General features: G+C 38.7%; 1 protein-coding gene across 1 annotated transcript in view; it reads left to right on the top strand.

Moving 5' to 3' along the window:
• The first annotated feature begins 1885 nt into the window (after window positions 1–1885).
• The window catches only part of c9h11orf65 (chromosome 9 C11orf65 homolog), a 37169-nt gene continuing 13928 nt past the window's right edge, over window positions 1886–25126 (top strand). The window contains exons 1-3 of the mRNA XM_080306413.1: window positions 1886–1925; window positions 2615–2677; window positions 7320–7390. The gene's annotated coding sequence lies outside the window, so the exon portion shown is untranslated. The remainder of the gene's footprint in view (window positions 1926–2614; window positions 2678–7319; window positions 7391–25126) is intronic.

Below are 25126 nucleotides of genomic sequence, written 5' to 3'. Positions count from 1 at the left end.
GGTGGTGGAGGAGTGATGATTTGGGTTTGTTCTACCTGCACAGCACCTGGGAACCTTGCAGTCAGTGTATCCACCATGGACCTTTCTGTATACCAAATGTTTTCTAAAGTCAATTATGAGGCTGCCTGTTCAACTGCTAAAGCTTGGTAAAAACTTTTAGTTCTGCCTGCAAACCTCAATAAAGTAAAATAACGTAAAGATGTGTGGCCAGAATTTCTCTATAAAAATGTGAGACCCTGATAAAGTCATAGCCATAAGCTACAGAATGATGGCATGAAGTTAATTTTGGACACACTTTATCTGTGTTTTAGTTTAGTTTTTATTAAATAAGTAATGACATGATGTAATATGTATTGTGTTGTTGCTTAGTATATAGCCTGATTTGTAAAACCTTGAAAGATGGTATACCCTCGGTGTCCAGTTTTATTTGAAAGTAGTTTAGTTTAGTTTACGTTAGTTTAATTTTTTATTCATTTGTTTTATTCAGGTCATATTTAGTTCATTGTATTAACATAATAAAAACAGCAAACCCACCGAGATAAAGTTCAGCAAGCCTGACACACTCGCTTCAGGACACGGAGTATTTCTGAAATCTGGCGTAGTGCTGACTCAAATGACTGTCTGAGGATTAAGAACTAGAAATTCATAATTCATCATTAGTGGGACAATCAAAGAAGACTTCAAACCTCCCACAGGGATTTGTTCCTGGTGTTTTAGAGGCTTTTCCACTTCACAATCCAACATCCAGCTATTAGAACAAACAGCAAGAGGAAATCTATTATTACAGCATGAAGATGGCAGGTTCAACTGAGAAACTGAATTATAGCATACTGACAATGAGTCATCCTCATTAGAGACCATTAAAATTTGGTTGGAGGCAGAAAATATTTAGCTCAGCATAATTAGTGGAATATCAAACACAGCCACATGCCCCAATAATCTTTTCAATTAACAGATTCAACGATTATTTTTATATTAATTTACAAATTTTTATTTTAAATAAATCTGTAATCAGTAAATGGTAAATGGATTGGTTCTCATATAACATTTTTCTAAAGTGCTTTATAAGCAGTTTGAGCTTGACCAAGGCAAACATATAGGATGTCGCCTCCAGGCCTAGCTATTGTATACTTTGTCATGCAATAATACATCATTTAAAAAAAGTTGGCCTATTTATTGTTAAATATGAAACATAAACTCTAAATATTTGTGCACTGAGGAAATGGTTCAACAAGCAGTAGGAATTGAGCTCTAAAAATGTTTTTAATATAAAAGGCTCTATATAAAAGATGGACGTGGCCACTGTGACATCACATTGGGCTCATTTGAAGCTTCATACACTGGAAGACAAGAGTGGAGTGTTACATTATCAGTTGCATACAGTATGTCCTAATTAACTGGTAAGTAACAGACTCAAAATAACATCATTCAGCCCAAATACAGCTAGAGCACAGACTTATTTACCACACAGCAGGCCATGATCCTCTTATGATGGAGGAAGGTAGATAATTAGAACATGCCAGCTTCATTGCTTAAGTTGTGCAGTTTAATGGGAAATAGGGCTCCATGGTGTAGTGGTTTACACATTGAGCTGGAATCGAAGGAGATTTGAATCTATCTGGGGATCTGTCAGGATGGGTATCTGATTCTAAGTCAAAAGATGGTGAGCCAGGGGCGATTTTAGCCCACCCCCAAAAATGAATCAAAGCACCCCCAAAGTTTTCTTACTTTTTTTTGACAATATTTGCTGTTTGTGTGACACACTACTAAAAATATAAAAAGCATACAGTACTGTACTTGTTTGAGACGTAACATTTTAACAACAAAAGTATAGATAACCCCCCTCCCAAAATGGTTTGTTCCAGCTCTCCCCTGCTCTGGCTCTAGCCAGAGCGATGGTGGCTGAGACGCAGCGGAGCGGAGGTGTAAGTGCCTGGCTTAAAATAGGACATATTAGCTGCATTTAACCTTCAGTTACTCTTTATATAGTTGCTAAGAGTCAGACCATGTTTCTTTTTAGCTGAAAAACATTACACCAGGTAACCTGCAGTGTTGAAAACGTGTTTACCGACTATGTTTGCTACCCTACAATCCGTCCTGCTCTGTAGTAAAATCAGCGACATTTGACCGTCCTGTTGCTAACATTGAAATGTATACAGCCTATTTAAAATCTAAAACTTTAAATTCTCCGTAGCCTGCTGTTGTTACCACTGTCCTGTTTGAAATGGATACTAACTAGCTAACTGACTGAATGCCCATTAGCCTTATAACTCCTGTTGTGTGTGTGTGTGTGTGTGTGTGTGTGCGTGCGTGCGTGCGTGCGTGCATACAGAGAGACAGCCAGGTTCATAATGGATATGAGGAAGTTTTTTCTAAAAAGGAGCCACATTCAGGTGAAAGTGTAAAATCAAATGATCTGTCAATCAAGAATAATGTTGGATCAGTGTTTCAATATTTATCTTTTATTAGATGTTCATGTGGTTTGGTTATTTGCCTTTTGGTTGAAAGTAAACTGAGAGAGGACTTTTTTTTATTAGTGATCTTAATAGTATTTTTTCATATTAATTTAATTTATCATCTAATTGAATACAATCTATTTGTGCATGATTGTCAGTCCAAAGAGGGAGAGAGGAAAGAGGGGAACGTGAGGAGAAAGGGCACGGTCAGGAAGAACCAGGTAAGAAAACAGACAGGGAACAGTGATAGGAAAAACAGAAACTGTTAAACTGACAAAGAAAAAAAAACCTGATTTTACTCACACAATCTGGAAGTTGTGTCCTCCCTATAATAAAGCTGATATACAGAATCTGTAAAACAAACTGGGTTGAAACATTTTTGAGCCTCTTTAACAACATTCCAACATCACGTTATAATTGATCGGGGAGATTAAAATTAATGATATATTTTTATGTGGTTCAGCCACAACTCTACTGAAGCCTCAGCCAGTAATAGGTAGGCCAATTTTTGGACCCTCCAGTTGTCTGTATGACTGCCGCAGTACGTACATCACATTTGCGCACTATCAGAAAGAGCCAAACAGCCCTGGTGGAGTGAGGAGCTGTAAAGAGAAGCAGATGCTCTGTTTATATTCTAAACATGTTTTAAGCTTGTTTCAAAGATTCTGTACTGCAGCTTTAAATGTTTTCCAAAAGCACACACACACTTAACTTATCAGTGTTTCTCACACTTTTTACAGTGTGTACCACCTGATAAAAATGTCGAGCTCTCCTAAGGACCACTATGAAAGCATGAAACTCATAAATCTTACAACACAAAATTAGTGTTATTAAATTAGTAAAATTAGCATCTGCAGTAAAGATTTTTTTCATACATTGTGTACATTCTACCACAGGCAAAGTTGCCTCCATTTTTATAGTTTTTATTAATATTTTGTAATAATTTATTTGTAATAATTCTGTTTTGGGAGTGTTTTCTATGTATCTGTATTATATTATACAAACACATTAAAAGTGAATCTCTGTCCAAAAAATGCACTCAGTTTACTTCTTACTCACTATGAGCATCATTCATTATTCTCCCCCAGTAATTAAGGTTAGGATATGTATTTTTTTATTCCAATACATTCTTCTTTTGTAGCATTTAAAAAACCTTTATCAGATTTGATGGTTTTGTTACAGACTTTTCAAAAAAGTGTTTTGCTTTTCTTTCACAAATGTGGGGATTAAATTGTGTTAAAATGTACAAAACAGTGATGTCATGTTTTGTGACAAGGACCCAGGCACAGAGAGACTTGATGAATTTAAGAATCTTATGATTTAACAAGGAAATTTGCAGACTTGCACAGAGATGGTAAAATTATGATGACTGATAACGGAGACGAAGACAACAGACGATGAGGACAGAGAGGAACAGGGGTTTAAATGCACCAAAGTGACAGAGAGAACTCGGGACAACATTTAAGGATGCAGGGACTGACAGAGACAGGTTTATCGTGCCTGGCTGGGCAGCTCTCTGGGTGCTCAGCACCCACAAAGCTCTGATCCTAGAATCGCCCCTGTGGTGAGCCCTTGTTAATAAGGAGATAAAATCATTGGAGATTGATTGATTCTGGAGCCTCACATGGCTACTAGAGGAACTGCAGGCTTTTGTAATTTTGCATTGGCTTCATTTTTCAACAGACGTTGCCAACTGATTCATGACGTAGTACTTTTAGCTTCTTGGTGGTGCCAAACATGCAATCCTCACAATCCTCACACACAAAACTGTCCTCATCATGATCGTCTGCAGATTAAACCACACCAGTCCATGTCAGCACACTTTGCAGAATCAGGTTTTCTGACTATGTCCACATTCCCACAACTAGATACTAACTGGCCAAGTGCTACAGAGTTAAAAGTGTGATAACAACCGGTACTTCCTGTTATGGATAGCACCTATGTAGCTGCAGCCAAGATTGATGACCTGCTGATATTTTGCATAGAGAATATGTGTTGGCTATGTGATTAAAAAAAGACTTCACTACCAAGAAAATTCCCAAACTTCCCAGTAGCCACTCTATTCCTGTTTGTGATCAAGAATGTGGAGGAGAAGCTTCTATTGTTGTTAAGGTTGCAAAAACCCTTAAATCATGATCTTATCTGAAAGCCAATAAACAGCAGCTGAAAGCGAGAACAATAATAACAACAACATGTCAGCTATCTCACCTTCCCCTCACTTTCAACCAGTTGCGACAGATGGCTGTCCGTCCTTGAACCTGGTTGTGCTCATGCTAATGATAGCATTTTGCTAAGAGTCACATTTGTTAAGTTATACTTGAATTGCCTTTGTACATCTTACCTTATATCCTTTGCTTAATTTAAATTTTAAAGATTTAAATATCCCTTGGTGACTAATATAAACAACAGCTTTAGTAATCATGGATAAAATGGAGAATTACAGAAATGCGGCTAACAAGGTTATACTAATATCTTTAGTCCTATACAGGTGAGTTGTTATCCTGGCTCCAACTCTGCAGTGCACTAAAACTGCAACTCATACTGTGACACTGATAGTCGCCAAGGGGGGGCATGTGTCTCTATGAAAATATCACTGCAGAGAGAGACTGAAAACGAAATGTTAATGTGAAGCACACTCAGCTGGCCTTGGCTTTGCCTCCAGTTATTAAAGCATAAACAAAGTTTAATCTATAAACAAGAACAAAACAAATAAACAGCTGTCCTCAGCTCTCTGCTTTGTGAGCTTTACATAGGATCATTCAGGACTCGTGGGCATTTTTAGGCTATTAAATTCCAGCTTGGGGTTTCAGAAAAAGCATGAAAGTCTGCTGGGACACTCACTACATGAGGAAAAATTTGAAGCTATGCTGCAGGAAGAAACAAGTTTAACAACTAATAACAACCTATGATTGAAAACAGAATGAACCTATGATCTGTGTGAGACCAGCTACAGCAAGTCAGCTGCTGTATAACAGGCCCCATTGATTACATGTGAGGCTGGTGAGAAAGCAAAGTTACAATTACAGTTGTGTGGCTGTGCAGTAAAACATTTCAATTGATCTGTCTGGACCTCAAACAATGATAAAAATGAAGAAAGAGTAAAGAGACGGTTGAACAGCCAGCAGTGACAGAAAGAAAAGATATCTCAGTGCAACACAATGCAGTCCATCCCAATTAAACTTGTTTATATAAATCTATGCTATGTAAATCTCTCTCGCTCTCTCTCGCCCTCTCTCTCTATATATATACATGTGTATGTGTGTGTGTATATATGTATATATACACACATATGGGTAATTATGGATTTCTTTCTTAAGACTGTGCAGGACAAAAAACCCTGGTAAATCAATGAATACTGGCCAAGTAACCCCATCCACCGTGGGAGGGTTTCAATCAGCAGTTTATAAAACCTCTGATGCCTCACTCTGCTTTAAAAGGCTGCTCACCCACTTTCATTAATTTCATTTCATTAGAGGGACAATCAAAGGAGATTTTAAACCTCCCAACGGGGACTTGCAAATTTTTTTCTTCCAACATTCGGGTTAGTGTTGTGAAGTGGAAAATTAACCAGAAAGTGCATTTCTTAGAAAAACACTTTCCAAGAAATAAAAGGTTATTTTGAGATTCTGTCCATTAATCCATAAAACATGGATGGAACATTGTTTAAATTACTGATAAGTTACAAAATGGAGTTCTCAGGTGGTAAACAGATTTGAATCCAAGCTGCACCATGATTTCCTAAAGGGTCTCATCTCATATCTGCACTTTTATCCAGTGGCTTTCATAAAAATACTAGAAAATTTCAGTCAGATTTTAACAATAGTAACCAAAAATGTTTTGTTATTTTAGTTCTGCTATTTAATAAACCAAGATATGGTATTTTGATGAAGGTCCAAAGTTAAGGTATTAGATAATCATAAACAGCTGAGTGCAGAGCAGTCCGGTGTGGTAAACATTCGATTATTTAAAACACTGTGTAAAAGTCTTGAGTCAACCATCATTTCTTTATGTTTTGCTGCAAAAATAGGAAATACTTTATTAGCTGCAATTTTCTGAAACATTCAAACATATGAAATACAGCATAAATAAAAATACAGCATTCTGTTCCGTTTTGTGTTTTTCCTGTCCAAGTATGCTGTTACTGCACTAGCTGTGTGTTGGGAATCACTGAAATGCTGGAACCTGAATCTGTTGCCAATCGGATGCTACACACCAACATAGAATCGGAGCGTATAAGACAAAAGAGAGTTTGGATATTCTAACAACCTTGGTATGTCCAACTTTGTTCTTCAACACAGCATGAACTCTTTAAGCAAGCTCTCTTATAAATTCTTTAAGTAGTCTTCAAAGTAGCTCTCCAGGCTTTTCAACAGCCACTCAAAGACCTGCTTTGGGCGTTGGCTGCCTTTTGTGGAATAATAGTGTTGCGGTCCGGGCTCGGTGGAGGCCTATCCATGACTGAAAGTATTCCATTGTGTGTTCTTCTATTCAGGGATGCGTCTACTGCATTGACAGTGTGTTCGGGATCATTATCGTGCTGAAAAAAAGCCACTGGTTGTCAGACATATTTCCAGATGGTATTGCATGTTAAATCAAAATCTGATGACACTGTGTTCAAATTTTCATCAGTTTTGATAAAATCCCCACCAGCAGTGACTGAAATGTTGCCCAAACCACGACAGAACATCCACCTTGTTTTATTGATGGTTGTAAACACTCACTGTTCCACCTCTCTCCTGGTCTCCTCAATACATAATAATGATAATTTGAATTAAAAAAAATTACTAAGAACTATGATTTTCAGCCCTTTTCTTCTGTAATTTGGTGTAGCTCAGTCTTTTCTCCTTGTTTCCCTTCTTTAAGAACGGCTTCCTGCAGCCACCCTTCTGCTGAGACAACTTCTGACAAGACTTCAGCGATGGATCAAGTGAAGGGTGAGAAACATCCCTTGGGTCCTCTGTCAGATTTTCTTCCATTGCTTGAGGATATTACTTTCAGATTCTGATCTTCATCTGTAGAAAAATGAATATTCAGAGTTTTAATTCTAATAAAAAGGTAAAACTGTCAAAAATCTAGTTTACTTGATGGGAGTCACAATTTAATCTTAATCATGGCACAATCAATACTACAAAACAAAAAGAGATAAAAAAAAATCATTTTGGTTTGCTCATGGCTGTGATAGAAGAGAATGGATGGATGGGTTTGCTCCTGTTAGATTAAGAGATAGTTAAACCACTCAAAAGGTAGTAACAAACCTTAAACTAATTCAAAATTTTGACTCAAACAAAAGTTGGACAAAATGATCTGACAGTCTAACTAAATACTGAATTACGGTGTCGATCTACAAATGTTAATATCTTTATGTGAATGACTTTTCAGTTGATTATTTCTGGCATAAATGGGCTTCCATACATATCTCAGGCCAAATCCTAAAAGACTGCCAACTCTTCATTTTTATTTCCATTCTCAATGCTCCATCTCTTACTCCATCCAGTAACACACACAGCAGCGTCATTATTCAGAATTTTGCTAGCCACAGCTGCAAACTGGGCTCAGGAGTGATTGTGGGAGGTCAAATGAAGATGCATGCACCACATTTCCTCATTTACAGCTGAGGGTACATTCATGTCATTAAGCTCAGCTGAACATGCTAACAAGCGAGTTATCTGTGAGCTTCGCCGATGGTCACATGAGGTCTGACACATATCAGACCTCATGTGACGCTGTCAAGTTCCTGCCTACATGTCTCGCTGTCAAGTTCCTGCCTACACAGTGACTGAGACTCCAGCAGCTCTATTAGGATATTAATCAGATCATATAATAAACACAGGAGCAAACACTGCTCTGCATGCCTGAGTATGAAGCTGCATGGTGTTTAAAATTTAAAGGAATCTGGAAGATAAACACTACTATCCCATGAATGCTAACCCATCTGGTACAGTCTTATGAGCTACTTCCATTCTGTTTGTGCTGTAAAACCACAGCTCTCTGCTTGTGCTTACGCAGTTATATGACTCAACAGGAATTCATAAATACAAGGATACGTCCTCAAAAACACGCTTAAACATCTGAGAAAGATTTTCATTGCTTTTATTTGAGCGGGTCTAAAAACAAATGAGTGAAAACAAATGTCTCGAAACTGATGAATTATAGAAAGAGACGTTCTTTATTTTGCTGTGATATTTATAGGGCTGCCTTTGAGCGAGTGAAACACATCACACATTTCAGCCCCGAGAGAGCGCTCACCTGTGGGAGTGTTAAACCCACTGAAGCCTGACATAATTATGACAGATGCTTTGCAGTCTAAACTTGGATGAAATTATTCTGCACCCTTTGAAATTATTCAGCAGCTAACCTCACACTGACTGCTCTCAGGAACAATAAGCGAAGGTTGCGTGATTAATGTGCAGGAGCTGCCCAGAGGCATCACCGTGGCGGCGCGCCGCGATGAGAGCTGTTTCGATTCAGCCTCCTGTACTTCGTGTAGATACAGCACCCTTTGTTTTCAGATGAACTGCAGTATACATACTATCCTCTCTTCCACACAAGCGATCAGTGTAACAGTTCATTTCAGGTTATCTCTATTGGCTTTCACTGCTGCCCAACTTCATTTAGGTTATTTTCTACTAATAGATCTTAGTGTTGGCCTCAGACGACACAAGCATTATGGAGAGAAGTAATTGGATTAAAGGGACCCATTCAGACAAACAAGACGCATCAGGGGAGAGGATTAGGAGAGATGATGTTGGGAAGGAGCAGACAGAAGAAAACAGAGAAGAAGTGACGTGGACGTGGAAGAGAGAATGAGCGGTAGAGGTGGAGGGGGCAGCGTGAAAGACTGTCACAAAAAGGAATGATGGAGAGAGGAAAAGAAGAAGAGTGGGTGGATAATTATACGAATAAAGGTGGGAGAGAGATGCGCAGACATTCGGTGGGTGGAGGAAGATGCATGTAAGACGCTGTTCTTACTGCAAAGAGGCATGTAGAGATTAGTTTGTCATCCAACTGTGAAATTACAGCACTGTGTATGTTTTTATTATCTTGTTTTGGTACGATAACACAAAAGTACGTTTCAAAGGTTTAATTAGAAAGGCTGTTTTTATTTCCTAGGTTAAAAATGAATGTGATAAGAAAGCTGGTGTACAGTAATGATGAAACAAGACTCGACTTTTGGTTTTGCATTACAAGAAAGAGTTTAGATAGTCTGTGGCATTTACTTCCCTTGCAGCCAAGGGGTTCCTGCAGTGCTCGACATTGAACAGGTCTGTTGTGATTCAGACAGGGTGTGAACATGAAGCTGTCACACTTAGATCTAAACCATGACCAGAAGTGAAAGAATGTGATTGTAGTGTATCTGGGTCCTTCATTAGAAATAAAGTAAATAGCTCAGTTTTCAGAGTTGATCAGACTAAAGCTGCTACTCTCGCACATTGAAAGTAGCCAGCTGATGTGGCTATTATTCCTCCTGGACACCTGCTAGGTAAGGTGTTTCTGACGTGTCCACCTGGGAAGCGGCCCTTTGGGGCACACCCAGGAATCTTTGGAGAGATTACGTCTCTTGCTTGGTTTGAACTGAACTGAAGGCCTGGGCTTCTCTACTTAGACTGCTGCCACAGTGACCCAGACAGAACATGGATGTAAGGATGGCCATTCTATAGACACACTACCAACACTACTTGGCAATGGAATTTCAATTATTCAAAGAGGCGAGTGAGACTGAGAAGATTGTGTTGCAGTTAAAGGTAATACATGCTGAGCAACATTTACTTTGACTGAAATTACTGCGACGCAAAAAAGGAAAAGTATGTTGGAATCGACTGAACCTAGACACAGATGGCAGAGCTGTCATAACAACAAAATGGCAAATGGTGACAGGGCTGCAAATTATTTGCATTATAAGGACGCAAGACACAATTACAGCTTATTGGATTCTGTAAAATAGTGACAAAACAAGGCTAAGAAAGTTCAGTTTGACTGAACTACCAATTAAATACCTTTAAGTGGGTGCCCGGGGCAATTTTATATTCCACTTACGTAACTGCTAGACGTACTCTGACATTTAAAATAAATGCTCCTTTAAAAACTGCTAGAGACAGGCGCATTATCATAATTTTTAGACCATAATACCTCATTAAAAGTCTCTCTGTGTTTTGCCTGTTAAATCTAATGCCTAACATTAACATTAAATCCAGCACAGTGTTAGCTCAGGCTGGCCATGCTGGAAACTTAGCCAGCAGTCCCAGTAGATCAGCTGGTAATAGCCCATGATTCATCTGATATTTTTTCAAATTTGGACAAAATGTCCTATTAGGGGTGTGCTATTTAAGATAAAGATTAAGATCCTTCCTGATGTGCAGTGCAGTGCATGCCACTTTACAACCCGCCTCAACCACAGACCCTTCTTTCTTTCTGTCGCACCTAATCTTCTTTTAACTGAAGTATTTGTTGTTAACATTATCTTGAGTTTAACTGAGGGCATTATTGTTCCCACAGCATGCCTCCAAACAGCAGAGCTCTGTTCCCTATCAAAGTAGAATCAGCAGTTTTCTTTTGTAACAAAATGTATATACATTTAAATTGTTATCCTCCCAAAGCCAAACTTCAAATACCTGAATGTCAATGCTGACTTGTAATTGCGCAAAAATATGGATGGATAAAATTATATTATATTACTGTCCAACAACATCCATGCATTATTAATGCAACTTCTGCATCAGCAATCAAATCCATTTTTATAGCAGCAGCAAATACAAATGCACTAAACTAAACAGAATGAAGATATCATGATGCTTTTTTATTACACAGTGGGGGCTGCATGTTGACTACATCAGCAGTTTGTATACATGCATGTGTTGTGCAGCTTGCACATGTTGTAGTCTGAATATTATAAGAATAACAATTTTAACATTCTTATAGATACACTCTAGAATTCAAGGAGCCACAGGTCTTGAGTTCAGTGGCAGAATGGCATGTAACTTCATTTTTCTATGATTAAAAGTATATTTTTAATGATTACCTGAAAAGTTGTCGTAAAGAAAGAGGTAACGTTTGATTTAGGTTAGTGCTACAATATCTTTACACTGATTTATCATAGCTTGTACTCATATTACACATCTCTTTATACAGTTGTTTTATGGAAATTTGTGATACGTTTTATGGAAAGCACAGATCCTCAAAGCATTAAATAAAATGTATTAATAAAACATGAATTACAGTGAAGGTTAGTTTAGGTCTAATTACGTTTAGGGTAAGCAAATCATATATATAGTCATGAAGTAAGTGTGTCTCGAGCAGGGAAGCCCTGTCAGTATTTGATTTTTATCAAATCTTTCCAGCTCCGGTTGTTTACCATTGACTCAGCAAGTCAATAGCTTCCTCTTCTATTGTCTGTGAGTGATGACAGTTTTCCCGCGGTCTGGACTGCAGTCACACAATAGGGCTTACTTGTCATTTCCAATTTTCAAGATTGTGATTTTAAGAAGAAAAGAAAAATCTATTGAGTGGTTTCAAACCCAGTGTCTCAGCTCAGAACAAAGTGTCAAATAGAAACAATAAAACTATCCTTATAACCAGCTCTATTTCCTGAATGAACTTCTGTGTGCTTTGAACTTAGATTTTTATAACAAACTTCCACTGTTCACCATGTTTCCCTGTTATTTTTCAGATGCCTTTGGATTTAATTGCAGCCGGGATCATTGATTAGCTTCCTGGGAAAAGTCGATTTCTTCGTCCACCGTGACAAATAATCAGTAATTTAAGTGTTTTCAGAGCTGACACATACAGAGTTTGGGGCAAAGACAGTCCAATAACATAGCGATCGATACTGATCCATTATCCTTCCCCTGTTTCTTGACAGTTTGAGTGGATTGGGTGATGCAACCACATCACCTTGAAATTCCTTGTACATTTAAGGCATCTCCAGTCAATTAATTTAAAGCTAAATGTATTTTCAAGAGATTAAAGTAGCATTATTCATATTTTAGCCTGTGTAAAAATGATAAAGTGTTGATCCATATGTGTACACAGTAATCAAATATTGCTTACTCATATTCTGTGGTTCCTTTTCAATTCATAAGTACAGAAAAACTCTTAATATTTTAATTTCCAAAAGTTTTACAGTGAATTAAAAAACCTTCTATATTTCATGACAACAAAGGGCAGGTGTGAAGTGGCTTAGGTCTCACTTGCAAGAGAGCTTCCAGGTTATGCAAGATCTCTGATAATCTTGTGTCTGGCATTTCTCAGCAATGGGCCGAAGAAGACATGTAGAAGAAGACACGAAGTGTGTGTGTGTATATGTATATATATATATATATATATATATATATATATATATATATATATATATATATATATATATACAGTACTGTGAAGAAGCCTTTAGTACCCCCTCCCCCAATAATTTTTAAATAGGTTGCTTCACAGAGCCAGTTTTTGAAAATGCCAAAAATAACACAGATTGATGGGCATATAATAGTATTTTTATACCAACAAGGTGATTCCAGAAGAGCTAGTTGAAAACCAGCCATATTGTTGCATGATGTGCGCATTGTGCCCTTAAAATTTTTGAGGTAAATGGGACAAGAGGAGGACAGAAGAAGTGGCAGATCTAAAAAAAACAAAACAAACAAACAAAAAAACCTCACAGCAAATGATCAGTGTCTGAAAGTCAAAGAAAGACACACAATGGAATCAGTCATGGATTGGTCTCCCCAGAGCTCGGACTGCGACATTATTGACATAGTGTGGGATCATCTCAGGAGAAAACATAACAAAAGAGCCAAAGTCCAAGGGAGAGGCCTGGAGAACTATTCCTCAAGACGACTTAAACAAGAAAGCTTGCCTAAGAGAGTTCAGGATGTGTTGAAAAATAAAGGTGGTCAGACCAAATATTGACTTTCAATAAATTGCTAAACCTATCTTACATTTTACTAGCAAAATATAAAGAAATAAAGAGTGATTTAATACTTGCAAAGTTCTGCACTGAGATATACTGACGTATATGGAATAGTTGGTTCACAGTGAGGAACATTGTTGTTGTTAAAAATGCGATGACATGATTACAACAGGTCTCCATGGAAGCAGTGTAGATAATTTGACCAAGCATCTTTGGTGAAGCAGTTTATTCCCCCAGGTTAAAGGTCACAACTGTCATGATTGTTTGCTGTTGTCAGAGTTGACCTCTGCACAAAATATCTCCTGGGTTGTACCTTTGAATTTGTAAGAAAATTCACGTACTGTTGCAAACTGAGTCAAAAAGTTACAACTGCATTGGTTTAACTGTTATTGTTATAGTGTAGCATCAGTATGTGTTCATCCCCAGCTTATAGAAATCCATCCTCAGCACTGCGTACATATAAACTACTGTTATTGCCCACAGAGATTATGACCCTGACAATGATGCATAAAGCAAACTCATCTTCCTCCTCTGTTCTCTTCAGCTTCTGATCGCTGCCATCTATTCACAGTTGCTCAGCACTCATATAATCCAATCAGAAATCTGTCAGCACATTTGCTAAAAATTGCAGAACGCAGCACATCATTTCCACATCTCTGGCACACTCTCCAATTTCCTTCATATTCCACTGATCTGTCTAGAAAAGCTTCACTTCAGTCATAGAAAATGTTGAGTATCATGCAGACAGCAGATTCAGCGAAAGTCAAAATCATTTTTTCTTTTGATTTCCAATCAAAGTCTGTGGGAAAATGTAGGGATTTGACGAGGTTGTATAGTTTTTCTACATGTCAGCTGTGGTCAGGACCCTAGGTCAGAGTTCAGTTGCCAAAAGCATATACGCTTGCTGCCTACCTGCTGATGTAGAAGGTTTAAAACCTGTAGCATATTCTCTGTTTTTTATATTTATATTTTTACTTTGGAAAGAACCTCATAAAGAATTCAGAAAGCAGCTAGTGAAGAGGCTGGTGGGCTCACTGGAACAGCAGCTCCTAACTCTGTACATCAGCGCTGCAAACACCATGAAAGCAGCAGACAATGTACCTTTGTGGTCTACACAAAGAGGGAAGACAGACAGACTGTGTTTGAGCTCAGGGAAGACAGTAAAAGCTATTAGAAATGTCAGGCTTGAAATATAATACTGATCCTTTCATCAGACTCAGACAAAAAGAAAATGCATTTCCCCAAATATATGAAAATACATCAACAGTAATCTGGTGAGAATTTGTAAGATTGCCTGTACGATATCCCCACATACCCTTCTTCCTGTTAAAACAACATCCTACATTACTGTGCATTGATCAGCAGCCATGCAATTAAATTAGTAATATATTAGAGAGTTGGTTTAGCCACAACAGGAACTAAATGCTATGTACTTAATGTGTAATGCATGATAATGCATGGATTAATTCAGAAATTTGTGAAACATTTTTGCCCATTTCAGGAATATTTGGTTGCTTGCTTGCTTTTGACTTGGCAGAGAGAGATTTGAACCTTTCTCCCTGGATCTTATAAAGCTATTCTTTGCCTTGGTTGTGTCGTTCCTATTACAAATTGTTCATCATCCATCACTTCTTGCAGAATAAAGGCTGGGTAACTCCCGCTGCCACAGTTGCTGTCAGGTTTATTTAAACTGCTATGAAAAGGCAGAGACAGCTGACCTTTCCCCATGCTGAGGAATGTCTTGTGTGTTTTCACACTGTAGAAAACCGTTGTTTATAATTGGCTGAGATCCTGAATTTCTTAGATATGTAGCTACACATCAAGTGTTTTTTGTTCTAAAAAGATATACTTGTACTCTACCCTCCACATTTACCACATGAGGAAAGTTTCGTCCTTGAATCAGAAATCTATCTTCAGTCGACTTGCCTCCACCTCTGTCTTCAAATCTATCTGCAGCTTGCACTTTTAAGCTGAGGTCTGCAGGGGCCACTTTAGATTTTCAGAGGGACACACATATATATTTATTTATCACTGCTCTACTATGATTTATCTGCAAAAGCTTTTCAAGGTTAGCAGAAAAGATAAATTAACCACTGACCAAGTCCAAGGAGCACATCTTTTTCCAAGGCAGCAGGCAGAGAAAGAGTTTGGTGAGAAAAGTTCAGAAGCAGTAGCAACACACTGACTTTCAACCACTTTCACAGATATGGAATAAAACAAGTCAAAGACTAACAGAAGAATTGGCTCAAGAGTTTCAGAGACAGAAGACTGGGCCTGATGAAGATTCAACACTAACTTAAAGATTTAGCTGTGATTAAATATAATTATAATCACACAAAGGACTTGATATACTTATATCTATATAATAATTAATCGTTTTGTCACAACAGATACAGACAAAAAACGACCTCAGTTCATCCAAAAAGACTCATCAAAAAGCCTAATAAGGAGGGACTTTCTAAAGTTATCCATTATTGCGGGGGCAGAGGGTCAGAGCCTTTATGAGAGCTTCAGACAAGGTTATAATTATTCTGACATGTTGATTGGCAGCACCACCTCCATCCGTTTCCTGCACTTCTGCCACCTCACTCAGAAGAAGGGTTTGAAGCATATGGAGTGCTGATGTATGTGCTGTAAGAGCACTTTCTTCAGTATTGCTTCTTAAATTTTTAATCGAAATGGACATATTCAAATATGCCTTTAAAGACCAAGTCCTCGCCTGTCTTTGCCGATTCACCCTGTCTTGTGAGGGCAGAGCTATTAGTTTTCTAATCACATGGCAGACACACACAGACACACACAGAGGGTGGGAGGTATTATCCAACATTGTCTTTATCTTGGACAACATCCACCTCTCAGACACCACCTTAAGGGAGTCCAGCTCCATCCCCACAACATTACTGGCCTCACGGATCAGTTTATTGAGTCTGTCGGCATCTGCGACCCTCAGCCTGCTCCCCCAGCATGCAACGGCATAGAGGATTGCACTGGCCACAACAGACTCGTAGAAAATCCTGAGCATTTGTGTGTTTGTGTGTGTTTTTAGTCCAGTTTATTGTCAATGTATACTCCGAGGTATTTATAGTACATAGAAGTACATATAGAAGTGCATGTTTTACAAGAATGGATTAGATCAACATCAGCGATTCACTTTTCAGCTAGTCCAATCATCAGTTCCAAATTAGTCAAATGCAGTTAACAGAATATTATTCAGTCATCAAACTACATTGTTAAATGAAATCAACACTTCAGGGTCTCTAATTGTGTAGATAAGCTTTTTAAGGTGAGCTTGAATAGAAAGAATGTATGAAGAAATAATTATTTGACTTTTGCCGTCTGTGAGCAAGATTAGAAAAAGTTAGATTAATGGAAACTTGATCGGAGTCTCTGGAGCTCTTAGAAGTGCAGCGAGTACTAATTTCACTGCTGTGAGTTTCTTTGGTTTAATGAGGTCGCTCAGTCATTAAATGGAGATTGAATATCATTTAGGTTGCTGTGGATTCATTTTTAGAGCAGTAAGATCATCATCATCATCTGGAGTACCAACATGGAAAAAAAACAGTGAATAATATGAATATGAGGCACTTAACTCAGGGGTTCCCTCAGGATTACACGTATTATTTGGTGCTTCAAAAGCTTTAAAACTCTCTACGGTTACATTTTTCGGTATTTATTTATTTTTATATCTCCAGAAGCAACTTTTCACACTTGCAGGAGGAAACCGAAACATAAGATGCAGGAAAGCAGAATAAAGTCTCAAACACAAATCTGTAAGAAAAGGCCGAGGTCATGCACGGGTCGGCAGGCTGGCAACGTGGCAGACAAACAAGTGAGGGCCAGGCAAAAGTCAAAGTCCATGAAAGTGCGAGAAAGTCATGCATGAAGAGAACACTTGGAAACATGTGTATATAAAAAATAGAAAACTGGAAAATACAAGGATCATGAAAATGTGATGGAAAGCTGCAGCACTTTCTGTAGTCCAAACAAGAGAGGGTGGGGAAAAGGCTGGAAGTGACGTGACAGAAACACTGATTTCAAAATGAAACAGGAAGCGATAAAACAAAGATGTAAACCATGGGCAGTTGTTGCTGATCACAGATGTTTTAAACACAAAGCACATAAAATTGTCAACAAGCCCTCACTTACTCACTGCTGACACAGCAGAACAGAAGGTAGCCAGTGACAAAAATATTGTCATAATCTCCTCTGTAGGTCTGGAAGATTTATTTGTACACTTTTACTTCACCAAAAATGTAAAACTAACTATCTAATTTTTTTATTTCCTTCGATTAGGAGATTCCTGGTTCTCTTAATTCCTCCTTGTCCTATAGAGGTCATAAATTATTTGCTACCACTTAAAAGTTTCCTCTTCCTTCATATAGAGGATATGTGTCAGTCTGTGAACTTTGTTAGCAGTAGAGTTTATCATTCTCCAGATTGTAAACTCATTAACATGCCAGCACCACCTGGAGTCTTACAAAGATGTGTTCCTGTTTCCTTTAATATTAGACTCCTGCAACTCAGACTTGTCTTCCTGTCTTCGTCTATAAAGAGAGCAAACATCTCTGTGTTGGCTGAAGGAGCTTTTTGGGAAGTTCTGGACTGACTGCAAAGTTATTAACAGGCTTCCCAAATAGGGCTGTGCTGCACGTGCCAGCACCGAGACACCCATCCTGTGGAAACTCCTGCTGACTGTGTCAAGAGTGATGCCTGAGAAATCTGCGTCTGTAGTCTCCGTAGAGTCTGTAGCTTTTTCCACTAAACTTGAACTCGTTAATTTCAGTCTGCAGATTGAGTTGGCATATTAAAAATCTGTTTACAGTCTTTTCAGAGGGCTGCTTGGGGCATTCACATCATTTATGCAAAGCCTGATCTCACAATCAGCATTTACTCAAAACCTTTACCTGAGGTATGTCAGAGTTTCTAAAGTGTTTTCTTCTGATTGCACTTTAAAAGAAATCATTCCTGCTTGTCCTGAACACCCTGAGACGGCAGCCATTGTCCCCAATTGCACTGATTCTTCAATTAGCACAGCGGGAAAACACAACACAATCAGTATCTCTATTCAGACTTTTGCATTGGTCACAGGAGGGGAACACGACATTGTTTATTGTTGTTAAAATAGCATGTGACCCAGGGATAGGGAACGTCGACTGCGATCATTTCAGCTTTTTTTTAGGCTTTTTCGAAGCCTTTAAAAAGAGTTTGAATAAGTGAGATAATACTAAACAATGGAGGGAGCCAGGAGCCAAGCAGCTAAAAATAAAGGGGAAAAGAATCTGGACATAGGGTGTGTGTGTGTGTGTGTGTGTGTGTGTGTGTGTGTGTGTGTGTGTGTGTGTGTGTGTGTGTGTGTGTGTGTGTGTGTGTGTGTGTGTGTGAGTCAGTTTCTTAAGGTCAGTGGAGAAAAACTGCAAAAAGAGGAAGCACCTGTTCTTTTTCATAACACACATTTGCACTGCTATCTGTGTGAGGACTGGCAGTGACATTATGCATTAACTAGCCCTGAAACTTTATTACAGTTGAATGTCTAAACTCACCCTTATGTGAACCTGATTCCAGCCTTAAACTTAAAACCAAGTCTAAGCCCTTCAAACAGCCTTTGGTTGTTATAAAAGAGCAAAATGTGCCCAGTCACAGTGCCTCATATTCAGAGTGGTTCCCACAAAGATACATATACAAGCACACACAGTTTACAGTCTTGTTTACATGGACGTGGCCCAGGGCAGGCCTCCATGGGGGGCACACGAGTGAAATGAGCATGCAGAGGTTTAGCGCTTTATCTGTTTTGTATTCTCCAGTTTGCTGGAGGATATGCAAAAAAATAAATACATTTCTATAAAAACACTTGTAGTATAAGATCACAAAAGCCTGCAAAGCAACTGTTTACACAAAGTAAAGGGCTGTATTCTGTTAGCTATATTTATGATCATTATTTGTCCATGGTGGTAATGGCTCCACGGTGTGCTGGTTAACACACTCACCTACAAACCAGATCTCTGGTTTGAGTGTTGCAGGGCTTATAAACCCACCCTCTAGGGGTGTACAAGCGAGTATACTGCCAGTTCCAAGTGTGGATTAATAGAAGAGCGGTATTAGTAAAATCAGCAACTGATCAAACGTGCAGATGCATCTGCTGTGGCGACCCCTCGGGGAAATAAAGGAGCAAAAGTTCTTTATAGTTTTGTTTTTCCATGAGTCTTATAAATGGACACACACATATAATGAATAGAATAGAATAATCCTTTAATTCTCCCACAAGGGGAAATTTGGTTGTAACAGTAGCAAAGAAAAAAGCACATATACAAACAGAACAGGACACAGAACAGAAACAGACACAATCTTTACAGAAAAAATATTTACATAGTTACAAAATCAGAGTACTGTACAGTTTTTATTAATTAAAGTACAAATAAAAATGGCAAACCCAGGTTGTAATGTGCAGACAGAGCAGGGTACTGGAAGATGTTTAAATAATTAAGAATATTTAGAAATAGTACAGATTGTGCATCGTACCTGTGCATTAAAAAGTAAACTTGTAACTTCCAATAAGTTAGTATATATAAATTAAGAAAGATAATGCTATAAAAATGGAAATAGGGGCAGAGATTTATTAATATTTCTACAAACATACATGAAAATGGAGTATGTAAGTATAATATTCATTGCACATTCTGAGGAGCTTGAAGGTCAATATTAGGTATGACCACCTTTATTCTTCATTACAGCCTCAAGTGTTTAAGGCAACCTCTCTTATAAATTCTTTAGATAGACTTCAAAATAACTCTCCAGGCTTTATGAAGGACCTTCAAAGCTCTTCTTCAGATGTTGACTACCTTTTGTTCTGTTCTCTATCGACAGAGAGGACAGAAAATGGAATAACAGTGTTGAGAGCCGGGCTCTGGGGAGACCAATCCCTGCCTGATACACTTCTTTTGTGTGCTTTTCTATGCAACAGTGTCATGCAAAAAAATGTAGTTGTTATCAATCAGAAACTTTCCAGAAGGTGCTGCATCATAGATCAAATCTGATAGTACTTCCTGTTTTCATAATCCCATCAATTTTCTTAAGATCAACACCACTGGCTGAAACAGCACCAAACCGTGACAGAGCCAGATAGCTGCCCCTGCTCCCTGTTGTACCTCTCTTCTTACCTCCTACATACAAACTGATGATGGCTTTCAGGTCCTGCAATGGGTTTTTGCTGATTTCGTTTTCCGGCTTCTTAAGGACATGACACTCAATTGCTGATTTTTGCCCGATAGTTCTTCTTTTGTCCTCCACTTGTCCAGTTAATGTTATGTGTTTTTGTGAAGTTGCTGCAAAACGTTGTCTGTTATCTGTATACAAAAAAATGGGTTTATCCCTGGAGTTGAATGCCATTTTTATGCTTGAATGATTCATAAGTCAATGTTAAAAGCTTAACGAACAAAAGCAGTCCTCTGAAAATGGCCAGGTACAAGGACTGGACTGGATTAGTGAAAAAAGCAGCCAAAGAAATGTCCAAAGAAAAACTTTGAAAAGCCTCCTGAAAACCTGGAGAAGTATTGCATGAGGCTACTTTTAAAATGCTCCATGAACCTTTTAACTATCAATTATTAAGTAAAATGGATGTGTGGCTACCAAGTTCTTTAAAAAAAATCAGAGAGGTGCACAAGCTTTAGCATCACAGCTATGCAGTGTGGCAGAGATTCAAAGTTTGATGTGCTGGATGGCTGGAGGCCGATATATGAGTTTTTCCCAGGCGCTATGGCTGTTACAGGCCAAAGATGTGTGTTACAAATTGGCTGCACAGTAGGTGTTAATGTGAGAGCAGTTAGATTCCCAACAACATGGCAGGGGCAGACTCAAAACCATATTTAGAAAAGAAGGCAGACTTGGAGTCGTCACTACGACTCGGGCTTAATGTTAACTTTGGATGCTAATTTTAGACTTCATAAACCTGGCCTTGTAAATGTATGTACCGGAGACAGTGGACAGTGAGCTCCCTGCAGTGTCTTTCAGTACAATGGAGAGTTTAACAAGACAAAACAGCATGCAACATTGCTTCAAAACAGCCACTAATAATGCATAACTCTAAGCCTTCATCAAATTCAAATGCGAAGCATTGTGCCCAGCTTAGGAGGTAAGTAAGTGAAACATAGGACTTAAGAGAGTGTTCCCGCCACGGTCCTGAGAACAGGAAGTCCAGCTGTAATTCACAATTGAAGATGTGGGGGTTTTTTTATATTATTTGTCAGAAGAACTATCCCAAAAAGCTGAAGTTATATAAAAAACAAAAAAAACACACACATAAAACTAGCAAATGTTTGGAAGCCGAGGACGGGACGTGTCAGTTTCTGCCAGGGAGCAACTTCTGGAGCCAGGGTTTTTGAAACGACTCGATGACAATAAAGACAAACATAAAAATGTTGTAAAGTTGTTTCAAAGGAAGGAAAAACTAAAGAGACCAAAGCCATTTTTGGTACCAGGCTATAAACATTAAATATAAAGTCGGGCATTTCCAACATGGAGCCTTAAGAAATGAAATTTCTTCCAAGGTTTTTCTTGGGGTTTTACTATTGCATTTAATTTGCCTCGTCATAGTTTCATGTCAACACCTCTATTTGTAGCCAACACCTGATGCACAGATATACCCAACCTCTTTGACAAAACTGTGTCTGAGGCACAGCTACAAATGCATCATCTTCTTAAAATGAGAGAAAACACACTAAGAAAAAAAGTTCAAAATTCTGTCTTTTCTGTAAGTTTTTCAGTATTATTATTTTAAATTGGAGTTTAATTTACCTGTGTTTGCAAAGATGCTGGTGTTTATTGTGTGTTTGTGTGTGTGTACGGAGAGACAGGTGGAATAATTTGCACATGTAACAAGGATTAAATAGTTTAGTAGAATAACAGGCCTAAAGAAAAAAGCTAAAAAAGAAAAGTACAAAGTGCTCTACAAAGCACAGAATCCTTGTATCATCCATCGCTGCACGGGCTTTTCTTAATTAATGATATTTTTTGCCTTCTGCTGACTCAGGAAAGTCAGGTCTTTGATTCACATGTTCCAAATTTTGGTCAAATATTTGCAAAGCTAAAGCGTAATCTCAAGTGAATACCTAAACTACTTCTTTCTTTGAATTTTTTTGTTTCATACCTGTTGTTGCTGTGATCTCCCATTTGGGAGATGAAAAGTTCACACTGTTCACGCGGTCCCGGTCCTAAAGGAAACAATTTCCAGTCATCTTAAAAATTAGAACAACTTTTCCTCCAGGTAAACGAGACACCCCTGTGATCATGCACATTGCACATGCTGCATGAAACAGTTTACCTCATATTATCTAAGTATTAATCTCTGTTGAGCTAATATTTGTCATCAACATGCATTATAATGCAAGTCTTACAAAACTGTTCTGCTCTAAATGAAAGCCATTTTACACAGTGTAGAAAATGTATTTGCTTCAATATGTCTCCAATGTTTGGTTAAATCTATACAATTCATGATGTCACACCTCACTGCTCACATTTATTTAATTGCCGCGCGGAAAATATTCCAACGAGCCATTCGTCAAACATAATGAATTGTCAGATTTTATTAAAGGAAGTGGTAACGGAGACCCTCAGAGGTTATGTTACAGGCGGATATCTGTGTACATTCAATTACATTCTGATGGAAAACAGGAAGGCTTTGCCTAATGAAGCCTCGAATCTTGTGGGGTTCCCGCTTAAATGAATTATAATAACAAGACAAAAAAAAGGCAGCAATCAAAGATGGGCTTCTTGTGGATTGTAATGCTGCACACGTGTGTGTGTGTGTGTATGTCTGTGCAGTCTTGTCAGTATTTAAGTGTAATTCAGAACAATCTTTTCCTGATTGCACACACCTGATATGAATGCAGAAACAGACACAATGGGACTTTTTTGAAACCACTTTGCAATTGATGATTAGATCTACATGCAAACTGGATGTTCAAAGAAAATATTTTTCTGTTTGCTTCACACTTTGGGCCTTATAGCGTACTTGTCTGTCCATCTGAGCGTCTTGTACTGCACAGTGACATTTCATATCTTTAGCTTTTTGTCATTTACAGCCCTCAATCATGTTGAAAACACATATTGTTGGAGACCACGCTTATTGATGGTACAGATTACTAGGTCACTATACACAAACACTCTTAACTCGTCACTAATGCAAAAAGCATAGAAAAACAAAATATGTAAACAGGATCAGCTCAAACTGGACTCAGAAACCAGAGTGTCGACTGTTTACTGAGAGCAGGAATGAAATAAAGGAGAGCAGATAAGCAGCTAGAGAAGATAACCTTTCAAATATAACCAGGAGCGCTGCCAGAGAGGCCAAGGTGAGTTCAATAGGATCTTGCAGTATTTGTTTGTTTCTTGAGCAGATGCTCTGGAGGGTAAATGGCTGTCAAGTAGAAGTCCAAGATGAATGGGTGAGCAGCAGTGAGAAGTGAACAGGCAGGTGGAGAAGGGGAAGTCCTTTCCTTTGCAGGTCCCGAGAGCAACTGACCGGTTCAGGCAACAGTGACTGGTGGTGATAGCAAAACTCCTCATAAAAGCAGGAATCCAGGAAAACAGGTTTACACAATGATCAACTACAAAGGAGACTGAACAAAGACTACAAGAACCGTCACAAAGAAGCCCTAATCACACTATATAGGCATTAACCATCTGGTAAACGGCAGTAGCACCATCCAGTCTTTAACCCTCTCGAGGCAGGCGTTGCCGATTTGCAACAGTTAAAAACTAACAACCTGATTACCCCACATACATATTTTATGAGTTTTGTTTTACTCAGAAGTACCACTGCAGGACTTGGTTGTGCATTAGCAACAAAAAGTTTAATTTGAGAGGGTTAAAGCTTCTCTGTCTCATGGCTCTGGTTCTCCTGGATTCTCCTTGTTTCTCTCTTTCTCTCTCTCTCCCTTTGTTTTTGTGTGTATGTGCAGTGTTGATCGTGGGCTGGACTCTTCTTGAGTCTCTGCCCTACTCGGCTGTGATTGTTCCTCCACCTGCAGTGGAGGAACAATCACAGCCGTTCTAAGGCACAGAGAGACAGCTGTTCATGGCTGGAACATTAACCTACGCCGTTAGCGAGACCCCGGCTCAATCTCTGGTTGACTTGTCGTGTGTTTCCTCGTGGCTTCCCTCGGTGATTGTTTGCCTTCCTTCTGTTCAGGTTGTTGTCCCCTTCGTTGTGTCCCTGGAGTGAGGTGAGCTAGAGAGTTTCCCCTCAAACCGTGAGAGTGTGCGTGGGTCGTGAGGATTGGATGTTTGGACTGCCCTCTGACCTCTGGATCTCCCCCACATTAACCCTCTTCTGTGTGGCCTGTGATTTTCTCTTCTCTGTAAATAAACAGAAAGGACAGATTCTAAAAGTCTACAGTGAGCTATGTAGCTAAGCCTGGTATAGCTAGCAAACATCTATACACAGGCTGTTTGTTGTGAAGATATGCATAAGGGGGAAAATAGTTTGTTACATGTGTTACTGAAAATAAACATTTAACAATAGTAAAACTGTACCGTCGTGCAGGACGTAAACTGTGAAGTAAAAGGTGAATCTTTTTATAACGAATCAATAAAAAGCCAGTTTAAGGTAATATAATAAACCTAATGAATGAATTAAAATGTGTTGTATTTGACTCAGGGGGGCCACAGGATGACCACCACCGCTCTCAATCATTTTTTCTTTTTATAGAACAGCAATTTCTCCCTTGCAGCAATCGGAAACGCAGCTGGCATGAAACCCAGAATGACAGGGTCAGCAGGT

Source organism: Astatotilapia calliptera, chromosome 9 (assembly GCF_964374335.1).
Source record: "Astatotilapia calliptera chromosome 9, fAstCal68.1, whole genome shotgun sequence".
Lineage (NCBI taxonomy): Eukaryota > Metazoa > Chordata > Actinopteri > Cichliformes > Cichlidae > Astatotilapia > Astatotilapia calliptera.
This window is presented reverse-complemented; position numbering and strand designations above follow the sequence as displayed.